This window comes from Triturus cristatus, chromosome 3_1 (assembly GCF_964204655.1).
Source record: "Triturus cristatus chromosome 3_1, aTriCri1.1, whole genome shotgun sequence".
Lineage (NCBI taxonomy): Eukaryota > Metazoa > Chordata > Amphibia > Caudata > Salamandridae > Triturus > Triturus cristatus.
This window is the reverse complement of record NC_140583.1, coordinates 172,576,627-172,602,487: the sequence shown is the minus strand read 5'-3', so window position 1 is coordinate 172,602,487 and position 25,861 is coordinate 172,576,627. Positions and strand designations below refer to the sequence as shown.

At 43.0% G+C, this 25,861-nt stretch overlaps 1 long non-coding RNA gene across 1 annotated transcript in view; it reads left to right on the top strand.

The window, feature by feature from the left end:
* Positions 1–25,861, top strand: part of LOC146859885 (uncharacterized) — a 384,601-nt gene that overhangs the window by 36,679 nt on the left and 322,061 nt on the right. Inside the window, exons 2-3 of the long non-coding RNA XR_014979064.1 lie at positions 3,011–3,115; positions 4,286–4,375. This is a non-coding gene — a long non-coding RNA (uncharacterized LOC146859885). The remainder of the gene's footprint in view (positions 1–3,010; positions 3,116–4,285; positions 4,376–25,861) is intronic.

Sequence of the window (25,861 nt, the reverse complement as noted above, 5' to 3'; positions counted from 1 at the left end):
AATGTCAGACTTCATTCTCACATGACTGAGAAAGATAATGTGAATTTACAGAAAATATGCTCTCAGTTTAGCTTATAGATCACCTTCCAAACCTCTGTGGGAAAAGCATGAGAAAATATTTTTCTCTCAATCATGATATCCCAGCAGAATGCTTTTCTCATGGTGAAATCACCTTAGAACATACCACAATTCCTAAAATGAGTATGGTACCATCAACAAATGATTTATAATGTAACTAAAGTCTTAAAACCTTCTATTAACTGCAATGCTTTTTAATGAGGTGCTATCATGTATATTGGTCCCAAGATGGCTGCCAACACTTCTTGGATGAAGTGCTGACAGCCAATCAGATTTCAGAATAAGATGTGTGGTTAGGCTCCGCCCACATATATATATGATTTTACTTTTGATTTTCTCAGGAACTACTGAACAGATTGACACCAGACCTGCAAAAGGCACTTCCCTGACCTGAGGACTACCTCTCTGCCAAATTTCAAGTAATTCTGTTCAGCCGTTCGGGCTGTACCTTGGACTAAAGGTCCCTATGGAAAAATGCATGGGGAAAACGTGTTTTGGGACCCCCCTTTTTTCTCGGCCCACGCTTGTCGAATCACCCCGAGACTTTCAGGGTAAGAGCGGAGCGGAGCGCCCCACCTATTTTAAAACTTTTGCGAGGATTCGTCAACCGGCGCCAAAGTTATTCCAAATAGAATGTTGCAGATTTCCTATGGAAACACGGTCCTAACTATAACTATCTACTGGCGACCGCCAGTAGATAATATATATATATATATATAGTGTTAATAATTCGATTAAATTAAATCAATAATTGGTTTAATGGCGCTAGAGTAAGATGGATCCGATCACATGCTGCTGAGTGAGGCAGTAACCATATACCTCAAGAGGAAAGGAGTTCCAGATGCGGGGGCAAAGACTGAGAATCTGAAGCCCCACATAATCTTCTTTTTGAACTTAGGTACAGACAGGTAATTCATGAAAGAGGAAAGCAATATTCATTTGGGGAGTATTTCTGGATTTCAAAATGTGTTAAAAGAAAGGACTTTTGCCATTAAGTGTTTTAAAAACAACGTTTTGAAGGCAGACCTTTGTTCCACAGGCAGCCAGTGGAAATTGCCATCAGGGAGGACATATAGAAGTGTCTAGGTTGCCAAAGTATGACTCGGTCTGCCTCATTCTTAACAATGTGAAGCATACAAAGGAGGCACTTAGGGAGGCCCACATAGCGGGAGTTTGAGTACTTTGTTCTAGAAAGAACCAGGGCAATTACAACTTCAGTGAGGACCTCTCAAGTAAGAAACCTAGCTATGATAAGAAGCAAGATGAAATCACTGCCACAAGTTGGGACTCCATTGATAGTTCCAAGGCTTTTTACAGATTTCTTGGGAGACAGGGGAACTCTCATCTCTGGAGGCCAGAATGATGCATTCCAATTGTCAAGCTGACTCTGTAATGTCAATCTCTATTTTATCTGAGTTTAGTTTAAGATGGTTGCTCTTTGTCCAGTCATGGAAGAACAACATTGTATTTTGGAAAATTACTTTTAACTCAGGGGAGTTGTCTATACTAAAGAGTAGTTGCATGTCAACTGCATAGTGGTAGATTGTACAGTTCATATTTGTGAGGATGTGAACTAGGGGACGTATGAATAAGTTGAAGAGGTGTGGTGAAAGGGAGGAACCTTCTGGTACTTCACAGTCTAGATGGACTTTGGGTGAATTAAACGGGGTCAAGCGGACTGATTGAGATTGATCCTTTAGAAAGGAAGTGATGCAGTCGAAGAGTGGGCCCTGCAACCCCACAGCCTCGACCCCAGGAGAGTATGTTTGACATTGTTAGTGACCCCCAAGAGGTCGAGTAGAACTAGCACCTGGATGTAGCCCCTGTCACATTCTCCATGCATGTCATTGATCCCTGAGAGAAAGACTGCTTCTGTGGAAGGAGCCAGACAGACACTTGCCTGACCGGTATCTAAGATCATGGACTCCTCCAAAAAAGAACAAAGGCTTCATGCTATAAGTGACTCCAGTACCTTTGCCAAGAACGGTAACAGGGAGATGGGGCCATAATGTTTCAGTATGAGAGGGTCCTCACCCACTTTCTTCTGCAGGGGTATCACTTCAGCCTCTTTGAATGAATATCACCTTCCTCGTCCCTCTTCAGCCTGTGTGCAGGAAATCAACCTGAGATGGTTATACCACTTCTTGCCTCCTATTGCATCAATTTTGGTAGAACAAACTCATCTTCCTCAATCTGTGTTGATGACTCAGGAATTGACACAATTCTCTGGAACCTGATTAACAATGTTTTTTTTATTTCTGACCCCTGCAAATATCTACATTGCTGCTCTCCTTCACCTTCAGATTGACCAGAGTCTATATTCTCCGAGGAAGATAATATAGGGAATTTAGTTTGGGGTTTTCTGGTGGCAAAAGCTGCCTCCTCGGCCTAATTTCTCAAGACTGTAAAAGTGTTATGTCAGGCGCTATAGGGTCAGGGGCCAAAGCAATTTGGGAAACGTCATCCCCAGCACTTCAGCTAGCTCCGCTTGTTTGTGCTTTGCTGAGTGCTTTGCCTCCATACCTATTCAAAGCAGGAATCACCCACAAAAGAAAACATATCATGACTGCATGTGACAATCAAGCATTGTGGTTCCTCTGAACACGCAGAGGGATTTGAAAACATCCCCCTACGCACTGCAAAAAAGGGAGACTGAGTTGGTCCATCAAGGGGGTTGAGAAATGAGAATAGAATTAAAGATCAGGCACTCAATGCATTAGATACAAATGTAGTTTTTGTGAAGGGAATTTGAAATAGGGATTTTAGGATTAGTATGGGCAACTCAACGCTAGTCGATAGACTCAGAACTAGTACTATAGGTGATCTGTTATAGAGAAGTACAATGTTACTGCATTTGCCTGTCATAATAATTTTGTGGTGATTAACTGAATCACTAATCTAATTATTTTATCTTCTTCATTTCTTACATCAGCACCTAAGGGCAAGAAGAGGGCCGTTGTGGAGATCGGTCTGCGACTAGCTGGTCAGCAGGGGGCACCAAACACCAGCACCGCTGCCGAAGGCTCTTCTAACCCCAGTTAGACCTGTTATTTATTATTATCATTTCCCTAATGTAGGGTTTTATGATTGTTGTGGGATTAGGGTAGAATCTTGGGGTATTGGAATGTTGGTGCTGGGTTCCAGAATAGGAGTTACTGCCCAGAGACTGGTATTGCTGGTGAGAAATCAAGTTGCTCTGACACCCTTTCTTGCTGTCTTCCTTTGACGTGGTGACGAGGACGGGATACAAACCCACTCATGCAAAGCACAAGGATTAGCTCTTTTTCTTCTGCCCACTATGCTACTTTTGAATTTTGCCTTGTTTATATTTTATACTGTCTCCTTTTTTCCAATTCTCCTATTCAATTTTTGTTTCATTCCTTTTATCCCTGCATTATCTTTGCTTTCCTTAATACATATGTATTTTTTGGGAGCTGACTATTTCCAGCTGTACTAGTCTCTAGGTCACTTATCTTCTGCTTTGTTTGTAATAATCTTTCCCTCTCTCCTATAAATCTTGAGGTACTATAGGACTAAGAACCCATTTTTGGCACTCCACTGTCTACCATGAAGATTGCAGGCCCAAGTAACCTAGTATTATTATAAATAACATTCACCATGAACGTTTGCTGGGAAGGCTTTCTTATTCCTGCTCACGCTCTAACAGTTGTGTTAACAAGAGAGTGGCCATGGTTATGGACCCCCTCCCAATATTGTGTGCTGTGTAATTCGTTTACACACAATACCAGCAGTATACATGACAGTGCAGCAAACCATATGTCTTTAATTGATCATTATTCCACCTCTTAATTTTGCTTTAACCTCTTCTGTGCCCATGACGAGATGGTCTTGTCATGGAGCACAGTCGCGCTGTGCCCATGACGAGACTATCTCGTCATGACACCCACCCACTAGGGAATCGCCAGGCACAGGAGGGGGAAAAGGCCTGGCACCCAAAGGGTTAATGAGTCATCATGATCATCATAAGTTAAAACTCTGCCACTCTATTTTGAAAGGATTTTGGTTAGCTTCACTACCTGGCTTATTTAACATTTTGAACCAACCAAATGCCCAGAGTGATTTTTTTCTAGAGAATACCTCAGTGCTATTCAAACTGTAGTGATATATTGCGGTTGTATTTTTTTGATTGAAAAAATTAAGGGGAGGCATATTTGGCAACTAAAATATGTATAATGCTTTATTCTAGGCACATGGACCACCAGTGATGCTGGCTCAAGTGCAGCTTCAGGAAGAGAGTCAGTTGGAGGCGGAGAAGTGGTGGCAGGGAAGGGCACTGGTAAGTCACATAATTGTTTGCTTATTGACAATTACTATTATACTCACCATCCAGTACCAGGGCATCGGCAACTCGTGACAGTGAATCCTCCAGCACAGCTGCAGTGGTTGTTGAGTTATTATGGCCTCCCTCTTGTATTAAGCAACTCAGCAAAAGCTCACATAATGAGCGTGATGGCTTGATTAAAACGTGAAAGAACGGAAGGTTATAAACAAGAAAAATGTTATATTAGTGAAAGGATGGTTGGAAGAAAGGGTGGATTTTGAATGGATGGATTGGAAATGTTGCTGAAACTGGATGAGAGAAAGCAACGCTTAAATCGTGGTGGCTATGGGTGAATTTGAATGAAAGCATGAATTAATATTTTGATTGCTTGGATGAATAAGCAAGGCAGCTCTTCTTCTCATGGAGAGGGGCATGTTGCTCACCTATTTGGCTTACTTTATGTAGGGTTATCAAAGCTAAGGTTTAAAGTGGGAGCTTTTTAAAAATGTTGTTCTACTCCCTTGACGCACTGTATTTGTTAAGCGAGGCAGATGTATTCCACCCATCATCATTCATCACCCTCCTCCCCACCCATGGCATTTTGCCACCCATGGTAGAAGTGCAGTATGGTTCAATTGATCACTGCAATATTGACTGTGCAATGTGCATCTGCTTCAGTAAATGCAGCATTTACAAAGTTTTTTATGCATTGCAAACCAAACACACAAGGTGTGTTTCCCTTCACCCACTCACTCACCTCTCAGTACTTCACTCCTTTAATTTTTTGCTAAGTTCTTCCATCCCAGCCTACCAAACAATTGAAAAATACATTCTTGGCATGTGCCACATTTGATTTTATAGCCATGTGAAGTGATTCTAAAATATATTGAATGGTTTCCCATAATGGATTTATTTTACGCCGTTTCAGATTTTTCCTTTTTGACTTCCATCGACTACTACAGTTACTGAATAAGTCAAAGATGATGAATCGATGATCGGTATTGTGACAGCGACCCCTCTATTCTATATCCAAAGCGCTACCCTACCTGACTAATCCTATCTACCTTACCCTGTAGTAGAGTATGTCAAGTTTCCTTTTCTTACTGTCCAGGAAATGAATTTATTGGAAATAATATGTAGTGGTGGGCAAGGCCATGGAGTAGAGCCTGAGTAAGTGCATGATTTAATGTCAAGTTAGACGTGTGGGATATGCTGTAAGGAACGCACCAAATACAATCGTGTAATGCAGTACATCGCTTTCCCCAATGTCTACTTACGGCAGACAGGATAATATCCTCATTTCGTAAGTATTATCTTATTTATAATTTGTCTGCCTCTTTGGAGTAAGGGTAGACCGAGAAAGGCATTTGTAGAAGAGCAGGGCCATTGGAATTAAAAATAGATAATTATCAACTACAGCTTCCCCAGCTGCAGAGAGTAACAAAATACTCAACGAGCATGGCTAACAATGAGCATGGCTCTATTAATTTAGCACAATACATATACAAAACTTATACTCTACACTGCAGATAGCCTTACTCATTAATAAGCGATAATTTATGGTTCCACTCATTCTGTCTGTTTACTTACTTGAAAAACCTTTAGAAGAAAAATAAATCAAATCACTGTTTTTTTAAATCTGGTGTTCGTTGTGCCTTAATACTTATTTGTCAACGAGCAGAGCCTGGACCAACGCCAGACCCTAATGGACAATGCCCTCTCTTAGTCTTTTTTTGAAATTGTTTGTTTTGGTGGGAGGGACTTGTGGGTGGAGAGGGTGGGAAGGGAGTGTGGACTGGGTTTTTTAATTCATTCAACATTTCAGACAAAAAAAGAGGAAAATTATTATATTTACAATTTATGAATGAAGTTGCTTTTTTGTGTTTCACTATTACTTTGCAATGCTGCTTTACATTTTTTCACTACCTTTTTATCTGCTTGTAAGAGTGTATTATACCACTTAGTTATTATACCTCTCTAACTGCCTTGATCATTACGGAGGTGCTGCAATCACCTAAATTGTCTACAACAACCTAGTTAAATGATTACTTGCAGTAGCAGTTAGTTACTTACTTACTAACTTAACTAGTTCACTTCACTTCATAGTTGTCTTACCTGAACTTATATGAAGCGATGAGAGGGAAGGATGACAACTTTACAAGCAAAGTCCCACTCCCACGCAGGTAAACTCCAACTGTAGGATTATAAGTAAGGATTATCCATTGCAGGCTACCAAATAGAAATAAAAACACAGAGTTAATGGGTTATATCAAAACTTTACAAAGAATTGAGACCAGGCTGCTACATGATGACAGAACAAAGAATTAATGATAGTGAAAAAATAACAAAAGAGCAATAGTAGTTACATAATCCTCGAGTCTTAAAAAATGGACTTAAAGTCTGTAGTGGACAAGTTTGTGTTAGCTGTGTATGGTTACTCAACACAAGGCCTGAATGATGATGCTGACGACTCATGTTCTTCATTCTATATCTAAAATATGGATCACATTTATGCACGGGCGGGTAAATGTGGCCAGTGTAGGCTATCGCTTAGAAAATACTGCAGTGAGCTGGAGTTGCTTTCACCACATCTGCCCCACCAAGTATTTGATCCATTGATGGTATAAATTAAGCCACATCTCAAGATATCACACAGAATGGGGGATAAAGGTTAGGGGTTTGATGAATTGATGGGAAAGGGGATTTGGGTAATGATTTACAAGCACCAATGACCATCCACAGGATGTTCCAGGAGTATCTGGATGATCCAAAAGAGGTCTAAGTCGATCAAACCCATTCCAATGTACAGAAGATGCATCAATGGGCAGAGCTCAGCAGGCTGGCAATAAAGGATCTGTATTGTCCTGTAGTGTGTCTGCTGAGCATGTGTTCAGCGCAGTTGGCATGGTTGTTATAGTGAGAAGGACCAGTGTCTCTCCTCTAAATGTGGAGAGATTGGCTATGTTCATCATGAACCAACATTTCATACCACACAATTATACCATTCCTGAAACAACAGAGGAGGAGTAGAATTGGTCAGTTTCAAGTGTGTTAGCCGATCAATTTCTGAATGAACCACCTGGGTTTAAGGACAAACTCTACTTAACAGACTGAGTATGCCAGTGCCTCCATAGAACATATTAATTATTTCTCGCTTAACCGTTATCTTTGCAACAAAAAAAAAGTAGCTAGTGGAATATTATTATTATTGTGTCAGATTTATGCTGCGCCACCAATTTTAGACACATATATCGTCAGATTGCAGTTGGACCAGTGTGCATTGAATAAGCCTCCACTATTCCGCCTCAGGAGATGTGAACATAGACTCGTCTCTTCACTAGGCCTTGCCCCTACCCTCCCCACACCTCCGCTACCCCCGCTATGCACCCCCCTGTTACCCTGCCCCCCCCTCGCCGATCCCTGTCCCACGACCCCAGCACTGTCTGTCATCCTACTTAATACCAGGTCAGCGGTCAAGCACCACCACGAGTTGTACGCCCTACTCGACACCGAGAAACCGGACTTACTGCTCCTGACCGAAACCTGGTACTGTGACTCCTCCCTCCCCGCCCTCCTGGCTACCCTTCCGCCTTCCTACGTGGCCCTACGTGCCGATCGTTCGGCGGGCAGGGCTGGCGGAGGGGTCGCCTTAATCGCCAGGTCAGATTTGCATTTTCTATCACTTCCTTTTCCCCCTATGCTCCCTGCTGACTTCTTAGTAGTCCGCTCCCTCTTATCCTCCCCTCCCATCACTTGCCTTCTCGTGTACCGCCCTCCTCAGCCCTCACCTTCATTTTTACCTGCTTTTCAAGACCTACTGGCCAATCTGGTGGTCAATTATGCCTCGGTTCTGGTGCTGGGGGATTTTAATTACTGGCCCTCAGACCCACACGAGTGCCCTGCCTCAAAGGAATTTACAGAATCCTTACTATCTTTCAACTTCGTGTCACATATAACTGTCCCCACTCACTCTCACGGGCACACACTCGACCAGGTCTGGTCTCTCAACCTTCCATTGGCCTCGGTGGCTGTCTCTCCATGCCCCTGGTCTGATCATGCCCTCATCTCCTTCTCCATCCTCCACAACCCACTTTCCAAAACCCCGCGTGCCAAAAACACCTGGGCGCGGAACTGGAACAGGCTGGATCTCCCCTCCTTGACCTCCCTGCTCCGCAATTCCATTCCCTCCTTCTCTGGCCTATCATCTGCCTCTCAAGCCAAGGCCATTAACACCTGGCTGGCTGGAGGTTGCGACTTAGTGGCTCCCCTACGTCGCATTTCCATTCGCCGACTCAAGGACTCCAATAGATGGTTTAACGACCACCTAAAAGAACTCAAACTGAGCGCCCGACGGGCGGAGAGGCAGTGGAGGAAAGATTATAGCCTTTCATCTAAAACCCACTTCCTGGCATCACTGGCTAAATATAAATCAGCAATCCTGGCTGCAAAAACCGACTACTTCTCCACGAAAATAACGTCTGCCGACAACAAACCCAGGGTAATCTTTGGCATTGTGAATGACCTGGCATTCTCTGACCGAACTTCGTCCCAAATCCCTCCCTCCCAGCCCCTCTGTGATCAACTCAATCACTACTTCTCGGACAAAATCACAACTATCAAGGCTAATATCCCATTACCCTCGTCTGCTTTTGTTGATCCCTCCCCCCCACCGTCCAGAACCCTCTCACCCTCATCCCTCCCCTCACTCAGGAATCTTTTCTGGCAATACTTTCCAAAGTAAAGTCGGGGTCTCCGGCGGACGTCTGCCCCGCACGCATCTTACAGCAAATCTACTCTAGCTGCCCTGATCCCCCTATCGCCTTTCTTAACAGCTCCTTGGCTCAGGGTGTTGTGACCCCTGCACTAAAGGCCGCCACCATAGTGCCTCTGCTGAAGAAACCCGGCGCGGACCCTTCCATCTCGGCTAACTTTCGCCCCATCTCCCTGCTGCCCTTCCTGGGCAAGGTGATGGAACGCCATGTCACCGCGGTACTGAGCGCTCACATCGAGGCGAATGGGGGGCTGGCCGCTCGCCAGGCAGGATTCCGCCCCAGGCATTCGACCGAATCGGTCGTAGTCTCAGTCCTAGACAACCTCAGAAAGGGTATGGATGACAACAACCACCAGGCACTGGTCCTCCTTGATCTCTCCGCCGCCTTTGACACGGTGGACCATACCATCTTACTTGCCCGTGTCGAGGCGGCCGGCATCGGGGGATCAGCTCTGGTCTGGCTCTCCTCCTTTCTGAGGGACCGCACTCAGGCGGTCCGACTAGGCGATTTCACCTCCACCCCTCTCTCTGTCACCTGCGGTGTTCCCCAGGGCTCCTCTCTCTCTCCCTTACTCTTTAATCTCTATATCTTTCCTCTTATCTATGCACTCCAGCAGCTGGAGGTCACTGTTTACAACTACGCGGATGACCTCCAGCTCATCTTTGATCTGTCCCCCTCTCCTCTCTCGGTCTCTAATTTCCAGTCAACTATGACATTCATCAGGGACTGGATGAACCACAACCATCTTAAACTGAACCCTGACAAGACCGAGCTGGTTCTCACTGGTGGTTCATCCAGCCCCTGGAACTCTCTTTTCTGGCCCCCCTCTCTTGGCCCGGCACCATCCCCCTCCACCGTGGTCAAAACACTGGGTGTTAAAATGAATAATCAGCTCACTCTTCACTCACAAATCAGTTCCGTGGTTTCCTCCTGTTTCCTCACTCTCCGAACTATCCGCTCTGTCTCCCGCTTCTTCTCTCCCCAGGCACTTAAGATCATCATAGCCGCCCTGGTAATCTCACGATTGGACTACGCCAACGCCCTCTATCATGGCATTCCAGCGTACAGCCTGCGTAGACTCCAAACCATCCAGAACCAGGCGGCCAGGCTGATATACAGCCTTCCACGCTACCACCACTCCACCCCCCTTCTAAAACAGCTTCACTGGCTCCCCGTGAAACAACGCTCCCTTTTCAAGATCGGATGCATGGTTTTTCAGGCCCGCCAGGGCACTGCCCCCGCTTTCATCGCCTCACTAATTAAACCCTATGTCCCCGCTAGAAATCTCCGGTCTTCCTCCAAGTCCCTTCTCCAGACCCCCCGCTTCTCACGCAAAAAGTGGGGCGGTTCTAACTTCTCAACTCTGGCCCCTACTTTCTGGAACTCACTTCCAGACAATCTCCGTTCTGCAACTCAGTATCTCTCCTTCCGTAGAGACCTGAAAACTTTCCTTTTCAGCCAGGCTTTCCCCGCCTAATACTTACTCCACCCTTCCATGGTCCTTTTTCCTCAGTTACTGAACCTCCAGCGCCAAGAAACCGCAAGGTGTACGCCGCGCTCTACAAGTGTTTTAAATTAGAAATTATTCCTTTATGACATTTGAGACAATGCCTGCCTCCCTCGTATGCCCATAATTTTTTGCATCACTTAGCAGGGCTGCCCCTCAAGATTGTTGAGTTACAAGAGTGTCAATACCAAATTCCAATGTGTTGCCTGTGTCAAAGATGAATTCCATACCTACTACCTAACCTACCCATGCTCGGATTAGAAGAGGTAACTACAACTATTGCAACAGTGAGAGAGTGATTGTGAGTGCTGATCGATCATTCATTTACTTATTTAAGCAAATTATTGAGCGCACAAATACCCTAAGGTGTCTCGGCGCTATGGATAGCTTAGTTGAGAAAAAGAGGGAGAGGAGGGTTATTTACTTAAAAGCCACGTTTTTAATTGTTTGCGGAAGGATAACAAGGTGGGCGTGGTTTTGATGTGTAAAGGGAGTGTGTTCCAGAGCTTAGCCGTGGCTACAGTGAATCTTCTGTCTCCCCAAGTGACTTTCTTTGTTCTGGGGACAGTTAACAAATAATCTGATGAAGAACGTAAGGTTCTGTTTGGTCTGTAAAGGCATATGTTTTTTTTGAGAAATTCAGGACCTGAGTTGTGCATCGCTTTGTAAGCGATGCACAAGGCCTTGAATTTTGTTCTACTTTTGATGGGTAGCCAGTGTAGGTGTCGAATCACTCCTGAAATGGGTTTAAACTTAGGAGTGTCCGAGAGAATCCTAGCTGCTGCATTTTGTACCATCTGCAGTGTATGTAGGACTCTTTCTTGGGCATTAATAAGTAGGTCGTTACAGTAATCTATTTTTGACAGAACGAGAGTGCTGATGAGAGTTTTGCCTGCGTTCGAAGGAAGAAAAGGTAGGAGTTTTTTTATCACCCTAATCATGAAGAAAGATGATGAGACGACCGAGTTGACATGATGGATGAAAGATAGTTTGTCATCAAACAAGATTCCCAGGTTTCTGACCTTGGTCACAGGGACCGGGGGGGGACCTAGTTCTTCTGGCCACCAGGAGGGAGACCAGCTAGGGGAAAGGATTCCGAAGATCATCACTTCCATTTTCTCGGAATTCAGCTTTAAACAATTATTTGCCATCCAGCTACTGATGGTAGACATTCCCTTCTTAAAATTTTCCGCGATTAACTTGCCATTATCACGGATCTCTAACACAATCTGGGTATTGTCAGCATAGGACGTGAGCCGCAGATCGTGTGCCTTGATTATTTTAGCAAGGTCTGAAACATATAGGTTGAACAGGGTAGGGCTTAATGAGGATCCCTGAGGGACTCCGCATGGCAGGGAAAAAGAATGGGAGTTGTAGCTACCAAGTTTTACATGTTGGGTACGGTTGGACAGGAAGGATGTTATTAGGGCCTTAGCTTTGTCTTTGCTACCTATGGCGGAGACACGATCGATTAAAATTGAATGGTCGACCGTGTCAAATGCTGCTGAGAGATCTAGCAGCACCAAGACCGCAGCGCCTCCCTTGTCCATAGTTGTCCTTATTTCGTCAGCTGTTTTGATGAGAGCTGCTTCTGTCCCATGGCCTTTCCTAAAACCAAATTGGGTGTCGTCCAGGAAATTGTTGTTCTCTATATAGTTGGCTAGCTGAGTGTTCATCACTTTTTCGATAATCTTTGCAGGGAGAGGAAGACCTGCAATTGGTCTGTAGTTCTTGGTATCTGTGGGATTGAGGTTGTGTTTTTTGAGCAAAGGTTTGATAACGGTTTCTTTCCAGATGGAAGGATTTATTCCTGTTGAGAACATTGAGTTGCAGATGTTAGCCAATTCGGGACCTATGATTGCCGGTATAAGTTTTATTATGCTAGGTGGGTAGGGGTCAATCGGGGATCCAGATTTGGAAGTGGATATGAGGTCAATAATGTATTCTGTTGTAATCTTATTAAATTCTGAGAAGGAAGGGTAGGGGTAGTGGTTAGTGGCGTGTGATGTTAAAAGGTCGCTTGAAGAAGAATCTATGTTGGTTGTAATAGATTGTTTATTTGTTGTGGTGAGGGCTGAGAAATTGGAGTAAATGTGGATGACTTTATCTTGAAAGAATCTAGCTAGATCATCACAGAAAGTTTGTGTAGGGGTTATCGAAGGGCTGGTATCGGGTCCTGAGAGTTTAGTGACGACTTTAAATAGTTGTTTCATAGACTCCTGAGATGTTTCAATTTGATTCAGGTAAAATTTACTTTTTTCTGTGATTAGGAGGTTTTTATATTCGGATAGTGCTTCTTTATAACGTGTTTTCATAGTGTTGTCATAATTTCGGCACCAATGACGTTCTGAGTTTCTGCATTTCTGCTTTTCTAGTCTTAGTTACTCTGAGAACCAAGGGGCTGATGGTGACTTTCTGTTTTTTGAGGCGTTTTTTATCGGTATTAAGATGTCAAATGCTGAGTGGAGCCATTGTGTGTAGTGCATGGCTGCCCGGTCAGGATTATCTGGAAGGTTTTGATGGGTGGATATTAGGTGTGATTTTATATCTTCAGGGGAGATGCTGTTCCAGGCTTTAAAATGGGAGGGGGGTTGACATGGATGTGTGTTTTGTGTTCAGTATTGATGTTGAAGAGGACCGCGGAATGGTCTGTCCATGTTAAAGGGAGAACGTTTTTTAGTCAGATATGTTTGTTGTTGGTGAATAATCCGTCAAGTGTGTGGCCAGCTAGGTGGGTGGGTTTGGTTACCAGTTGGGAGAGTCCTATGGAATCGAATTCTGAGAGTAAAGCTGAGGTATTATCATCGTTGTTGGCTTCAAGGTGAAAATTTAAATCACCCAAGATGGTAATGTTTGCCTCTCCTGCTGATGGTTCTGCTAGGAGATCTAATGAAGAAAGAAATTCTGTTTGAGTGCCAGGAGGCCGATATAGTAAGATACCTTTAAAGGTGTATGATTTGGTGAGTGATATAGAAAAGATAAAGGCTTCGCAATTTTTGTTGGGGATTATTTCTATTCTAACTGTGTAGTTGTTTCGGTGGATAAGTGCTAGACCACCGCCTTTTTTGTTGGTTCTATCTAATCTCTTGACACAAAAATCATCCGGGGTTGCTGTGGCAATGTCAGGCCCTGAGGAGGGGTCACCCCAAGTCTCACTTAAAAATAGGAGATCAAGTTTGTTATTTTCAAGGAAGGAGAGTATTTCATACTTATGCTTGGGAAGAGAGCAGGCATTAATGAGCACAGCAAGGATGGTATTGTTTTTGAGGATTGGTGGATGAACGTTAGTAGAACCTGGGTGTTTACTGGGGGTGGACATGTGTCGACAATTTGTACATGGCACTATAACATGAGTTAGTGCCGTGTCTGAAGTGAAACAGGGGCATATTTGTGAATCCCTGGAGGTAATGCTATGTTTTGTAGTTGCTTGCTGGTGTAGGTGCATAAGTTTAGTTGCATAGCTGGTTTACATGAGCCAGGGGGTGAGGCCCTGGGCGCGGTCCAGGCGAGGACGTGCGCAGACGGGCTTGCCTTTGGCGCGCCAGCGGCGCACCCGCTGCGCGCGTCCACTGCGCGAAGCGAGAGCCATCTAGCTTTGTGGGAGTTACGAGTAGCTGCTGATCAGCTGATTGGGAGGCTTGCCGGAAGTACCGGTTCTTTCCTGTAGCATGTAAATCCCTCCACTCAACCCGAATAATCGGTGGTGGACCCGGGATAATGTGCTGCTAACGGAGGTGAGTGCAATTTTCACAGGAGCAAAAGGTTTAAAAGCAGCAAAATGAGCAATGTGCCATCATTTGCCAGACAGTGAGGGAAGATATTGAACTATAATTTGGAACTTGCTTGACATTATTTGCTATGTTTGGGGCCTGAATGATGAGCAACAATTTTTTTCCTGGATGTGAATGACCTTTACAAACTTACTTGTCGAAAATTCAACTGCAGTCCACTCCTATGATCCTTCCGGTTTTTTTTTATCACAGAGGAGTGCTGCCCCAGACGATCATTTGATTTACAATACTGCCAAATTCCAATCTGTTGCTTGCATCAAAGGAGAGGTAGTGTACCTACCACGGTGCTCAGATTAGTACAGGTAACTATTGCACCAATTAGTGATTATTGAGTGATTGTGAGTGATGATTGATTATTCATGTGGTGGCAGACAGTGAGGTAGGGTGTTGAACTGTAATTTGGGAACTCGATTGAGATGATTTGCAATGTTTGGGACCTAAATGATGGGCGATCATTGTTTTCCAGCATTTGACTAGGCCCCATTTGTCCACATCCATGGCAATAGCTTTTCCAACTGCATATTCTACTCTTTGAATGAGATAGTCATTGATCTGTTTGTCCTGCTCAAACAGACGTTTCAACATGAAAAAGTTTGAGTTCCAAAGTGTTGGCAACTTCTATATCAGGGCTTTAAGTCATTCTGTATTTGTACTCTGAATAATCCGCACCCTCTTCCGGGCTTTAAAAGAATGGCTGAAAAGAGTGCAAATTCTTCTACAGGTGGGCAGTATGTTGCTGACTTTGTCTTCTTTTTAGAGAAAGTCTTGCACCACCAGGCTGCAATGAGCCAAACACAGGACCCTTAAATAGCCACCATCTGAATGGCCATTGTCCGTGGCAACAAATCCAATTCTGAGACCGCTGGGTAGCAGCCATTCATACAGTTTGCTGTTAAATTTACTCAGGATGTTTACAGTGTGTGTGATTTCTCGATGGCAAACATGGCCACTGTTGTATTGAGCATAACACTCTTATCACTGTCTTCATGACCTGCAGATATCTTTTTCTTTACCCCCACAAAATAGATCCAGTGTGCAGTGATGCTCATTTAATCAGTCTCCTGTCATGGCTATTGTGAGGTGGATAGTGTGAACAACACTTTGCTGCAAAGCTTGTCTATCCAACTGTAGCACAAAGTGATGTAGCACTGGAACAGCAACTCCGGCAAAATATGTCCGACTCTGAACTTTCCATTTCACGTACATGGCTCCCACAAATTTGAAGAATCCCACTCCTTCCACAAAAGAAAAGGGAGAAGGACCAGCTTCCCCTTGTACAAACATGCGGTTGGGTGGTTGCACTTATAGGGCCCCTCCTTCCTAAACATGCCTGTAATAGTAGGCTGGATTTTCTTCTTTTCGTGGGCTACTGACATAGGTGACTATTGAGGAGTAGGTGGTGGTAGATTCAATGTGCATCGTTGTAGGGCAGACACTTTGTGATGTGGTGTTTTCATGTCACTCTAAGTCTTCTTGTGCCATTTTGAAGTCACTCAGGTGGGTGATTCTGCTGGCACCCTGCTGGGGACAGAGTTGCTTTGTGTGAGCAAGCCAACCTCTTCTTCCTCATCATCAACTCTCACCATGATTGGATATGTAGCTGATGCTCCCCAGCTCTTCTCACCACTAGAACCATGTTCTGCCATTTTTTAAGGTGCTCCTCAAACTTGATTGCGTGGTATTTATTCATATCGGTCATTTGGCATCCAGTATCATAATTTGTACCAGGCTTATCTTGATGAACATTCGTGTGGCAAATGCTTCATACTTCAATGCACTTCCCACTCTTTGCTAATAGTAAAAAAGTACTTTTTTACTGTGCCACTGCCAATGACTTAAGAAGAACTGGAGGAAGTGGACCTTTCGTTGATTGCCTCTCTGAAGTGAATACTACTCCTGAGGTAAGGGTTGGTGCAGGTCTCACTGGGGCTTTGCAAATATAGGAGCTGGTGTTTCTACCTGTGTCACATCCCTCAGAGCAGGTTGAATAGCAATGTCTGACTCCCCTGTGTCACCTTCCACAATGAATGCCTAGCCATCGTGATCCTCCTCATTATACCATTCCATAAGTCTAAAGCTATCAGGAACTTTTCTTTTCCCTTGTCTCTCCTGCTGTCTCCTGGACTCTGCCGGGGTCCACTTCATGTCCCTATTATCATCATCATCAGAAGATGTGCTTGGAGGAGATGGTGGAGTAGTACCCTTCCTTTTCCTTGCTGGAGATTTTGGGAGCCAATGATTCTAAAAGAAGAGGTTCTTGCTCCGAAGGAAGCTCAACCTCCTGTTTTGTCCAAAAATCAGGAAGATGTACTTTTGCTGTCTATGACTGCTGTCCACTTTGCTCTGTTTCCTGAAATGTTTGAGCACTACTTTGCGAAAGGGACAAATCAAATTCAGTGTCACTGCTCATCGGTGCCACCAGGATTGCAGTAGCTGCCTCACTGACAGACATGGTCTTTGGCTTAGGTTGGGGTGTCGCTAATGATGCATGAGTGCTGCTCTCAGCTTGCTCCCAGAGGCCGATGCAGCAGGAACATGATGTGGTGGTCCAAAAAAGGTTTGGGGTGACATGCCACTGGTGGGACGCTGCTCCTGCTCACTGACCACGTTTTTGGAAGCATCTTTCTTTGGGGCCATATTAAAGCTCTCAGTTGGCAGTTGCACTAAGCTGCACAAGTGGAAAAGATTGGAGGACTGATGTTTGACAGCACAAGCCTTCTGTTTGGCATTACTTTGGGTGATGTTTCTTTTATTGTGCACTTAGAAGCAAACAAACAAGAAAAACATTTTAATGTGAAACGTGGTATTGTTTGCAGTGTGAATTAGTACAGGCAAAGGCAACATTAATTTGGTTGTTTACTTGGGTAATAATAACCATTTTAAATTCCAACCATGCAACCATACTATAAAACGTAATTCCCCTTCAGAATAACAAACAATATACTAAATGATAGACCTCTTTCCTTTATGTCCATGTATTCAAAAGGAGACACCTCTGGCACTCAGGGAACTGCTTGGGTACATGGAATAGTACCCAATCTTTAAAAAAATGGAGGTTAGTGTGCACCTATGGCCAGCAATGTGGTCCAGGGGGAAATGGAATAATCAGCATTACACAAATGAATGATGCTGATGTGTCCAAAGTGCACCGCTGCCAGAGTGTCCAGGAGGCAATGGAATTATATACGTAAAAAACTGAATGCTGTTGCACGGTTGTGCGCCTATGGAGGATGGATGGATAGATGGATTATGGCTCAACTTAGGCAAAACAGAAAAAAACATATTTTTTTTTAAAACTGGCCAGACAAAGGAGACAGAGTAACACTGAAGAAAACAACATTAATTCAGCAATGCCAAAACCCAAGATTAACTGGGCAAAAGTTTTTTACAACAACACACATCCTCCAATGGCATCAAATATATTACCGTGCCTATACACTGTTTGCCTAAAAAAATGTGAAATACCTCAAAAAAACACATTTTGTAACTTAATGCAATGCCATCATTGGCTAAAAAGATGTTTCAATTCAACATACACCACATAACCAGTTGCTTCATGCACCCATGACTAGTAATGGGGCTGCTGTCTGGAAGGCCCATTGGTAGACTTGACCACATATATAATTAATGAATATTGCAAATTTATTTAAAAAGCATGAATGAATTGTACAACATTTTCACTTTACAAAACAAGAAAAATTACATGCAAAAAAATAACTAGGACCTAACACAATCAACTTAAAAAAAATTAATAAAAGTACAAATAAATCCTGATGCATGCCCCCAATAAAACATACAACATTCTTATACAGCAGTGTTTTAACTTACTTGCGAAATATCAAATACAAAGTCCTAAAATAAAATTGTATATATGCAGCAAACAAGAAGAGGGAACCTTTCAGCTCCAAATCCAAATAAAAAGTGACCAGGAGATGGACAAAGCACTGGGAGGAGGCTGCTGGACAGGGACAGGAAGTTGCAATCTTTGGGGCACTTCCTTCCAGATGGAAAAGAAGCTATTCGCACAAAATAAAACAACTCTAACGGCCCGATGGAGAGGAAAATCCACTCAAAAAACCTCTTGAGCAAAAAAGCTGCTAGAGCGGTGAAATCATCACAAAATTGTTGCCGTCACAGCCAGAATCTGTGCAAGCTAGCACGAAGTATTTGCATGAGCTTGCTAGCGGCCCGGGATTATCGTGGCACTCATTAGCGAGCACTAAAACAAATCTCAAGTGTACGAATAGAAAAAAATTCCGCTTCGCACCCAGAAAGGCAAAATTCAGGAACTTCACTCTCCTCCGATGAGTGAGGAGTGCCTGAATTCCGTAAACTCTGCGAGCGGAGCGGATTTTATCGTTCCAGGCCTAGTAACTAAGAGTCAAAGGTGGTGCATGCACTCCTGTATTCCAAAAGTAAAGGTTTTAACTTTGGTAGATTTATCGGTTTGCGTGCAGATCTGGTATCGCTGTCTGGTCCTTGAGCGTCCTATATATCACTGGTTAAAGTGTCACCCCAGGGGAGACATCCCCTCAGTGCACCACTTCTGCTCAAAAAACTTATGTGGTGATGACATTCAAAAACGCTTAAAGCCTTCAATTTTTCAGTTAAATGTATTCTTTATTCTTCATAAATTATTTTTCATCTTTCAATTGTTGGTACGTGGGCTATGATTTTAGTTCCAAAATCCCTGCATTGTGGCATTAGTTGACATTAAAATTCAAGTACCAATTGGTTAATCCCAATGCATTACATCAGCCCTTCATCAGGGAATGTTAATAATCTGTTCAAATGAAGCATGAAAAAAATACTGGGTTACCATTACTGGATGCACCCAATGTTCTATTAATTGATATAGGAAAGATTGTTGTAAATCCCATGCATGATTGTGACTGATAACTCTGTGGCACAAGCGAAGTTGTGAAAGGGAGCTCTCTCATCAAAGTATATGCCACCAATATGGGTGATGCTAAATTAAATGTTAGACTGGGGTGACGATACAGTTTGAATCGTGTGGTATGTCCCACAGAGATTACTAGAAATCCTGTGGGATTAAATGCAGTTCAGTGCAATTAACCCCTTCGCTGCTAGGCCTTTTCCCCCCTGTGCTAAGCCTTTTTCTGGCTATTTGGGGTAGTTCGCGCTTAGGCCCCTGTAACCTTTTGACCACATAAGGTATCCACGACAAATTTGCGTCCTTTTCTTCCAACATCATGGGGGTTCTAAAGGTACCCAGGGTTTGTGGATTCCCCTGGAGGGGTCCCAGAAATGTGCCAAAATACAGCAACATTTTTTTTGGGGGGGGGGGAATGGGAAAAAAGTGCTGCAAATGAAAGCGTCAGGGTTTTTCCCAGCAAATGGTATCAAAAAAGGGTTTGTGGTGCTGAAATCACCATTTTCCCAGCTTTTAGGAAATGACAGACTTTTGTCAGAAAACCAAAACTTTTTACACAGTTTTGGCATTTTTCTGGTACATAGCCTATTTTTGCTATTTTTTTGTGCTTTCAACCTCCTTCCAGTTAATGGTAGAAATGGGTATGAAAGCAATAATGGGTCCTGGAGAGCTATACATTTTGGAAAAGTAGACAAAATTCTAATTTCAGCAGGGGTCATTTGTGTAGATCCTTCAAGGTTTCTTTATAGAAACTATCAGTTAAATATAGGAAAAATTGAAAATTAGTGGACTGCTTCAATAACTGAGGTCATGTGCTCTCAGTTCAACGCATATGTTGCAGAACCTGAACCAGAGAACTGCAATCTTCAGGTGCACCAGTGCTGGCAGAGAAAGCTTTGTCAGTGGCCAGAGTTAGCAAATTGGGTACAGGCTATTTTGGCATTGCTGTCTCAAGTGCCAATATTGAGAGGGCCTTTTCACAGATAAACGTTTACATGGGAAGGAAAGAGCGATGGCGCATGACCAAAGACTCACTAAAGCAGTATTGTGTGGTGTACAACAGTAAGTTTGATTTGTAAAAATGTATTTGGACCTCATACACCCCTTATGCACACTGTCTATACACATGCATTATCACTGCAGAAAGAAAGCAATAAAAAAACTAAAACATTCCATAAACACGGAAAAATACTTTTTCTGCTGTTTTAAATGGTGCAAAGATGTGTTCCACTGATAACCGCTGTTTTTTCAGGTATTGTAATCACTTAAAAACAATGAAAAAAACCCACCATATTGTACCAAAGATTGAAACTGAAAACAGGAAAGCCTACACATCAATGAGTTCATCTGCTGTGGGATGGTGTCAGCATCAGTATTAATAACCACGTTGAGCTGCTTGCAATCCACACAGAATTTCAGGTCTGGTATTCTCCTTTGTGGGGTGGACTTTGGTACCCGTACCACTGGGATGACCTAAAGGCTGCTAGAAGATCCAGGCATCCTCAGGATCAACAAATTAGCCACTTCCTTCCTGATGCTGGTCCTCACTTTGTTTGTCAGACTGTACATCTCGACTGTGACAAGTAAGCTGTCACCAGTGTCATTGTTGTACACACACCACTGTTCAGACTGAAGCCCAGAATTACAAACACTTTGAATCTGGTTTATGTTACTTTTTTAAGGCAAACGCGATGCAAATTTAAGAGGTGGTATTTACAATCCAATGGAAATCATGATTTGCATTGGATTGTAACCAAAAGTAACACAAAGCTGTTCAATGCACTGCCTTGCATTCTTTTGCATCAAGGGGACTTTCCATGCATGGTCCATCGGCCTGTCCAATGCAGCCAACCACCTTAGTGGTATTGATGTAATCCCCTACCTACAAGGAGTTGTAGATAATGATTTGCGCCAATGATGGTGCCGGCAAAATCATGGAAAATTTTCACATTTCTTCTCATTTTTTCCTCATTGTCTGTGTGCTGCATTCTACAGCACACACAGTAAGTTAGGCATGCCTCAAATCAATGTTTTTGTACTTTCCTGTAAACACAAAACAACTTACCACAATGCCACACTCTTGCACTGTGGCACAATGGTGTCAGCTTTGGCACATGACCCCCAAAAGTGTGCCAGAGCAAGGAGAGAGTAAAACAGTGCCATATTTTAACAGATATGGTGCTGTTCTCCCATTCATGCACTGCAGCACAGAAACTTTACTTGCTGCTCTGCATTCCATAATTGTTTACTAAATCTTTGCCCATGTTTTGTTAAGTATAGGTCCAAAATCATAAAACTGCTACCAGTAAAAAATAGCAGTAATTTTGCTGCTCTTCTCTCAGCTTAGGGGAGAGCAGAATTCACTCTACTGAATCGCTCTTGGCTTTTTGTGAAAGGAGGTCCAGAAGGGGGCACACTCTCCTCCTCTCCCCAATTTGTCATGTCAACATCGTCATCCATGACCTGTCAAAGTGGAGGATCAGGCAGTTGATCTAGCGTGAGCGTACCATGTGCTCCATAGTGTAAGGTGAACCCTAGAGGGCTTACTCAAAAAAACAGGTCTTCAGCTTTTTTGGGACAGTCAAGAAGAGAGAGGGCTCCTCTATTTTACTCAAGACAGATTTGATTATGGCTTGGTCTAAACTGAGATGGTATGGTGGGTAAAAAAACGATGGGTTGAAGTGCTACCCTGACCTATTGCCAAAGGCTAGACCTATTGCAAGCAACCTTCAATCACCTTTTGAGTGTTTCATGTACTGCCCTAAGTGGCATGGGTATGTCCAGACATGGGTCCCATGATCACTGTGTCACTAGAACCAAGCTGTAACCTACTCATGAGCCCATAACTAGGATGAAACCAGTCCTGGGTTGCTTATGTACTGGTTCAGGGAGGACCTGGCTTTCCCAAAATGGTTTAGGTTGGAGTGGGAATACTAAATGTCATCCCTTCAGTGTCCAGCCACATCCTCAAATTGGTTTAGCTTGGAGTGTGAATAGTAGTTTCACCTCTTTAGTGTCCATCGCCTTCGTCAAATTGGAATAGATTGGAGTGTTAATAGTAACTGGTATACTTTTAGTGTCCATCACCTTTCCCAAATTGGTATAGGTTAGAAGGAGAATAGTAAATTACATCCATTTGGTGTCTAACACTTTCTTGAAATTGGTTTACATTGAAGTGGGAATAGTATATGGACCCCTTTAGTGTCCAAACCTGTCCCCAAATTGATTTAGATTGGAGTAGGAATATAATTTTTCATCCCTGTAGTGTACCACACCTTCTTCAAATTGGTAAGGATTGGATTGGGACTAGTAAAGGAAACCCTTTTAGTGTCCAACAGTTTCTTGAAAAGTGATTTATGTTGGAGTGTGTGGGCCAGATTCACAGAACCACTTAAGACAAAATCCTAAACTTACTACCATTTTGGCATTCGCTGAAGGCACTTACTCATTTTGGTATTCACAGAAGACACATACTCATTTCGGTATTCACAGAAGTTAGGAGTCTTAACTTTAGGACTCCTAAATGCCTTCTGTGAATACCAAAAGTCTTAAAGTTAGGATTTTTCTCAGTTTAGGAGTAGTAAAGTTAGGACTCCTCTCTTTACTACTCCTAAACTGAGAAAAATCCTTACTTTAAGACTTTTGGTATTCACAGAAGGCATTTAGGAGTCCTAAAGTTAGGAGTCCTAACTTTACTACTCCTAAACTGAGAAAAATCCTAACTTTATGACTTTCGGCATTCACAGAAGGCATTTAGGAGTCCTAAAGTTAGGACTCCTAACTTCTGTGAATACCGAAATGAGTAAGTGCCTTCTGTGAATACTAAAATCGTAGTACGTTTAGGATTTTGTCTTAAGTTAGTTCTGTGAATCGGGCCCGGAGTCTTTAATTTTATCATTTTAGTCTGAAATCCTTTGTTTTGATTTTATTTGCATGTAGTAGAAAGAGATTGTATTATTTCATTAGTATTGTTGATGTTGAGAAATATATTAAAAATGGTTAGTTGTACGTTTATAAGCAATAATATCATTAATTAAATCTTTTATAGAATTAAGACATGTAACACATTTTTCTCATTTGGTTTATGATTTCAAAAAATATTTAATACATATTAACTTAAAAATCAACATTTATACATAGTTTATAATAAACCCCTTTTAATGATTTTTTTATACTATTGTATGTTGTACATTTTCCACTTTTATTTTCCATTGTTTAACACTTTTTATTAAGTTGTTTTATACACGTGGTTTCAATATCATTTTCAAATAAATGTATCCAGTATATATTAAAATAAATATATATTTTATGCTTTTATTTAATTTATACTTACAATTTGTTTACATTCTTTTACAACATTTTTTGGATGTTTTACATTTATAATAATTATTTACATGTTTTCATACATTTATTCACATTTTTACCATTATTTCCCATTCATTTCTTTTGAGGATACATTATTTTCTAACTTCTAAGGATTTGTTTTTTTTGTCTCCTGTAATAATTCTACATTCATTAATAGATCATGCTGGAATTAGTCTAAAGGTGACCTTCTCTGATAAACCAGTCTTCACTAGCTGTTGATCCCTAATCAGAGCCTTTATAGCGGTAGAGTCCCTTGTTGAACAAGTGAAGACCCAGACCAGCTTGTTTTCTGTGAGGAGAATAAACACTCTTCTTCAATTGAAAATGCAGGGGAGGCATTTAAATCACCTATGAGGTGGTAGATTGTCACTTTTCAGGAACATATTTCAAATTAAGAAATATGAAAAGGAGGGAACTGTCAGAGGCCTGTTCTTTGATAGAGCTTAAACTTAAGCAAGTAGTTAACTCACAGCATCTCAAGGAAAAGAGAGATAGCAAAGATTAAGCACCAAAACGTTTTATTGGCGAAGCACATTATAAAACGTAGGGCATTTGGTCAGCAATTATGGGAGGAGGGAGAAATGGGTAGGTGGCTGCTGGCCTTGTGGGCTACACCCAGACAAGAAAAAAATACTATCTACAAACTTCAGGATCCTTCAACGGGTACTTTGATGCATGAAGCTTCTCAATTGGGTGAATGCTTAAGAGCATTTTGATACAATTTACACCACAGATCAACAGTCGTGTGATGATATAGTTGGGTTTCTGGCTGGAATTGGCTTTCCAAGGCCAACAAGTAAAGCAGCACATAAACTTGCCTGTCCGATATCTTCATCGGAGATTGAGGAGATGGTGAAAGCCCTCCCGAGATGGAAAGCTGCAGGAGAAGATGGGTTTTCATCAGAGTGGTATCAGCTGCTGCTTCCGAAATCAGAATAGTTCTGAATTTGTTCAATAATATTTTGAAGGGTGGATGTCACCCTCCCCTCCTTTTGCTAAGGGCTTCTTACTTGTTTGTTTAAGACATATAAAAATCCTGAAGATATCAATTAATTTGACCTGATAATGCTGAATAATGCGGATTATGAATTTTTATGAAAATTCATGCTGCCAGGGTATGAGAGGCCATGCCTTTTATGATTGGCTATGATCAGTCTGGATTTATTCCAGGGTACACATTCTATTATAATACTCATTACTTAGTGGAAGCGATTAACTATTGTAATCAGAACAGTACTCCTGCTGCAATTTTGTTAATCGACGCAGGAAAAACTTTTTACTTTGTGTGCTGGGAGTAGTTATTTACAGTGATGATGGTTATGGAATTTGTAGCTCAGCTCTCAAGATCAATTGCATCAATTTATGAGGGTTCATCTGCCGCAATAAAACTTAAGTTATATGAGGATGACTTGGGTGCCGATCACGATCCTGCAAAAACCGGGTACGAACCGCCGGACGGAGCATATTCTCCGTCCGACGCGTACCCGGTCGTCAAAATATACAAACATGGAATTACGATTCGCACGGAAACACCATTTCCGTACGAATCGTACAAAACCCCGACCGACGAAAATAAACGTACAAATGCGATCCGGGAAAAGTGCCGACGTGACGTCGGGACGCACGCAGCCTGCCATTCACGAACCAGGAATTACGATTCGCACCGACGTCATCCCGCACGGTGAATATTTTCCGGCTGCCAAAAACTGCCGGGAAATCAGGACGATGCGAACAAGGAGTACCGGTACGCGACGGACAGACAGGACGACGCGAACAAGGAGTACCCGTACGCGACGGACAGACATGGACCCGAACCTACGTGTCATCCCGGCCCTCATAGCAGTCGACCTCCTCTACAGGTTCCGACGCAGACGCCGCAGAAGGTCAGAACAACAAAGGGAGGGGGGAAAAGGGGGGGGTGGCAGGACCAGGGCAGGCCACAAAACCCCCACCAAAGTCACACAGCACACATGCCCTGGACATACCTGACCCTCAGGCCCTGGTCACTACGAGGGGGTGGGGGCGTGTCCAGCTAAGCCAGCGACCGCCACAACGGAAGTTCTTGACGACGCGAACCGGCAACACAACTAGACAGGTGCGTCCCGTACCCATGCCTTAAGAGCGTGGGTACGAGTCGTACCACGCCCACACCTACGTCACCCCAACAATGGC